Source organism: Oryzias melastigma, linkage group LG1 (assembly GCF_002922805.2).
Source record: "Oryzias melastigma strain HK-1 linkage group LG1, ASM292280v2, whole genome shotgun sequence".
Classification (NCBI taxonomy): domain Eukaryota; kingdom Metazoa; phylum Chordata; class Actinopteri; order Beloniformes; family Adrianichthyidae; genus Oryzias; species Oryzias melastigma.
The window spans coordinates 3,439,246-3,443,618 of NC_050512.1; the positions used below are offsets into that span (position 1 = coordinate 3,439,246).

General features: G+C 37.3%; 1 pseudogene; it reads right to left on the reverse strand.

Moving 5' to 3' along the window:
• Positions 1–1,494: 1,494 nt before the first annotated feature.
• Positions 1,495–2,713, reverse strand: LOC112137660 (annotated as a pseudogene).
• Between the last annotated feature and the right edge of the window lie 1,660 nt (positions 2,714–4,373).

Genomic DNA, 4,373 nt, shown 5'->3' on the forward strand with positions numbered 1-4,373 from the left:
AAGACAGGCTTAGATGGAGGAAACTGATTCGCTGTGGCGACCCCTGAAGGGAAAAGCCGAAAGGAAAAGAAGTATATGAAAAATTACACTTATAAATAATCCAAAATATTTTGATCTCCATCAAATATATCCTGTTAAAATAATCCAAATATGAACATGCTGCAGAACAAAACAAACAAATCCTGGAAATAAACATACAATTGAGCAAAAACATATCAAATGATTCTGATGAATTGTGTGTTCCAAAAAGAAAGCAATAGATCATTATAACTTTCAGCCTTCATAATCCAAGTGTTGCTTCAATATGTTACCAGCGCTACATATGGGGCTGTTACTAACAATATTATAAAATGATCTGGCCCAGCAACATGGGCCAAGGAAGGATGGAGTGAACTGGAGGAGCAGAGGAGTGTGGTTACGATACACCCCTCTTTAAGCTAAGTACCCCTTCCTTGTCCTTCCTCGCATTGTTTATAGCTGCTATAGGAGGAGCTGTTTTATATTTTGTGCACATTTTCTGTTTTCAGTAAAGCTTTATTCATGTTCCCATTGTTTTATCATTTGTTTTTACTCAGGTACCTGCTTTTCTTTTTATGGACTCAGAACTCCTCCTGATTGACAGCCTTGGACTCTAATGGTGGGAGGACTTTTAAGACTCTACTCCTGTCCAAATAAACTCTTCCCTCTCTCTCTTAAACAAGCCTGGTTGTTGTTTGACCTGCTCCCGGCTGATCTGAACTCGGGTGGTGGAGGTGGCAGCACACTTAAAACACCTTGTGACACAAGTGCTCAACTTTTATTTATTTATTTTTTTTTTCTAGTTCATCACGCTGTCTTGTGGGTTCCAGATGCCCCCACTCCCATTGTCAACATGCCAAGCATAGCACAAGGGCTAATTAGCTCGAGTGCAACATGAAACGGTGTCTGTGTTTATTTAATTTGTAATTTATGGAAGACACGGAGGATGTTTAGAGATCAGGTTTATTTATTTCAAAGAGCTGTACAAAAACAGTGATCACGTCTCCATGTTTGGGTCATGAAAACATTTACATTTTTCTGGTAGCTACACCCAGTATTCTGGTAGTATTTAAACGGACGAATCAATGAGACGTGAAAAAAGTCTCACCACAGATTTGTGCGTAATAGGTGATTCGTGTGTAATTTTTAAAGATTTGCACGTGAAATTAGTTTCAAGCTGTTGTCATTTTAATTTGTGCTTGTATAAATTGTATTTTTTTGAATTTCATAAATTTTGTACTTGTGCACAAAATGTATTATGAGTTATAGATCAAGAATTACGCATGCATAAATCGGGGTGAAACTTATTTCTCTCCATACATTTCCCTCTCCACTAGATGACACGCACAATTTCATGGTCAAACTCAAAGGAACTCCACATTAAAAACACATACAGTTTTTGTTAAAGTTATTGCTTTTATTTTTCCGAGGTTCACATTTATTTCATGACACACAGTTTTGCTGTTTCTGCTGCTTTCAGGTGATATTTCACAGATATTTGAACAAGCTGTATTTTCTTCGGGTTCTAGTGCCTCATTTATGAGACTCGAAGGGCTTGAAGAAAGCACAATTGCGGATTGAAACAGGTCTCTGAGTGCTCTCCACTGTATAGACGACATCACAGGGAAGCCCTTTATCCTCTGCTCTTCTTTCTATTTTGGTGACTTTAAACTCCTCATAAGGAGGAATCAAGATTTCTGCTTCTGTGTCTTTCCCTGAATCAATCTTCACCCAGGAGTATGGTGAGATGTCGGCTCCATAGCATGTTTCAATCACAAAGCAACTTTTTTGTCCAAAAGTTTTCCCCAAATTTATGCCTTCCTTGGACTTCAGGGGATGCAGTGAGGAGGAAGTGAAACGACCAAAGCGTATACGCTTGTTAAGAACATCCTGTCTGAAGGAGACTTTAGTTCTCCTGTAAGAAGTGTGACATTTTCGTCCTGTCTTTTTGGCAGCAAGTTTTTGTATGGCTCTTGTAAGAAAATAGTGCAGGGAGTGATAATTAAAGCTGGTCTGGTACTTACGCCCCTGATTTTGAACTGCCTTATTTAATTCATAGTAAATGTTTGTCAGAGCCTGTGTGTAAACATAAATGGCTACAAGCTCATCTCTTTCCAAAGGTTTTGGGGCATTGTCTTTCCATTTCCCGTTGTAGTACATCTCTGCTTCATTCCAAGCATCACGAAACTTCTCATTTGTGTTTTTCTCGTTCTCCAGAAACTCTTTCTTCACTTTTCATGCATTTCCTTTCTACAGCCATCATACATGTCATCAACAGAGTTGATAGCCATATCCAAGGGATAAACCTGCCATGAATGTAAACAGAAAAAAAGAAAAGGCTGTTGTTACTGACTGTTGCTGATTCTGTATCTTTACAAGAAAAAAACTACAGAATATTCTCATTCAGACATGGTAAAGCCTCATTCATTGATTTTACCTCTGCAGTCACCATGTAGGCTCCAAACATCAGCAGAACAGCAGCCCAGACTGACATCTTTGTGATCAGCTCACGGATGAACACAAAGCCTCCCTGTTGGTCCACAGGAGATTAGTTATTATTTTGATGAATTAATAAATGAATACATCACCCCTCACCACAATTCAAACAAGCTCAGTACAAAGTACAAACCGATGGAGATGGAGGTCAAAGAGTCAAAGTGGAGCTCCTGGTTGAGAAGATTCTGGCTGAAGAGTGTGTTGAGCCTTCTTAAAATAGTGAGAGAACTTCCTGTTTTCAGTTTGTGGGTGGAGAGACTCTGAACAGCTCTAGTGAGGAAGAAGGAGGATGAGGGTGATAACCAAAAATGGACTTGTGTAGAAAAAAGCTCTGTCCTTAAAATGTATTTCACCATCTAGAGCAATGTTGACTTTAATTTAAAATAGTTTATTGTCTGTTTTTTCTGTCTTGTTTACCTTATTGGTTGATACAGAGTTAAAATGTGTTTATTGATAATTTTATTTTTAATTAAATGAAAGAAACACTTTGATGATAGATGTTTAATTATCAGAGTAAATGACAGATATTTCTTAACGCCCAACATTGCTCATAGTGACTCTTCGTAGCTCCAGAAAACATTGTTTAAAGTCCAAATAGTGCTAGTACTATTTCCACATAAACTAAAGCCCACAGCCCCAACCGGAAATGACTGAGCAGTCATATACTGAATGAGGATGTATGTCTTTCATTTAGCCCATTATCTCTCACTGTACACTTAAAAAATGACAGTATTTAATAAATGCTCTGGAGTTGGGTAAATTACTTTTAAAGAGTAATTGATTACTTTAGTTACTGTACAAAATAGTGATCAAAAACCTTTACTCATTTCCTATAAAAAGTAATTCAGTATTAGTTACTTTACTTGGCTTTTTTACTACTCCCAAGAAAGAATTTAGTCAGCCACAAATCATGCAAGTTCTCCCACTTAAAAAGATAAAAGTTCTGTAATTTTCATCATTACCTCCGCTATGAGAGACATAACTAAGTGAAAAGTTCCAGAAAATCACATTTCACTTTCACGGGGAGTTGAAAGTCTGTGTTTTCCAGTGACAGCTCTAAAACATCACTGCTCTAGAGGAGATCTGCATGGAGGAATGGGCCAAAATACCAGCAACAGTTTGTTGTGAAGACTTCTAGAAAAGGTTTGCCTGCTGTCATTGCCAACAAAAATTTATATAACAAAGTATTGAGATTAACTTTTTTATTGAGCAAGTATTTATTTTCCAACATAATTTCCAAATAAATTCTTTAAAAATCAGACTGTGAATTTCTGAATTTTTTCTTCTTATTTTGTCTCTAGTCGAAGTAAATTACAGGCCTCTCTCATCTTTTTAAGTGGAAGAACTTCACAATTGATGGCTGACTGAATACTTTTCTCCCCCCACCGTATGCCCAGAATTCTTTTTGAAAAGTTACTATGTGTGTGCAAATTTTGGTGTATTTTTGAAAACAAGATGGTCCCAGCAGGCAGTGACTGCAGCAAGTTCTGTTTCTGAGGCTCCACCCGCAAATTTATCAAAGACAGGACACAGTTGGAAAATATACAGTTTTCTGCATCTAAAATAAAAGTTTTTTTTGTTGATCACCACTAGCTCTATGGAGAAATTGAGTGTTAGTGTTAGACTGGGGGCGGGGCTGTCAGAGCAGACTCTTCCTGAAAGGGTCTGTCTCTATAATACACTTCAAAGTTCAAAAAGTTGTTTCTTTCATGGTATGGTTAGTTGGTTTCACTCCTGAGACTTACCTGTCTTGAAGTTATTTTTTGTAAATATTTACTTTTTATTTAAATGTACTTGCTTTGCATTTAAATTGGGGTTTTCTCTGGGAACTCTGGTTCCCCAAACAAACTTTGTAAGGT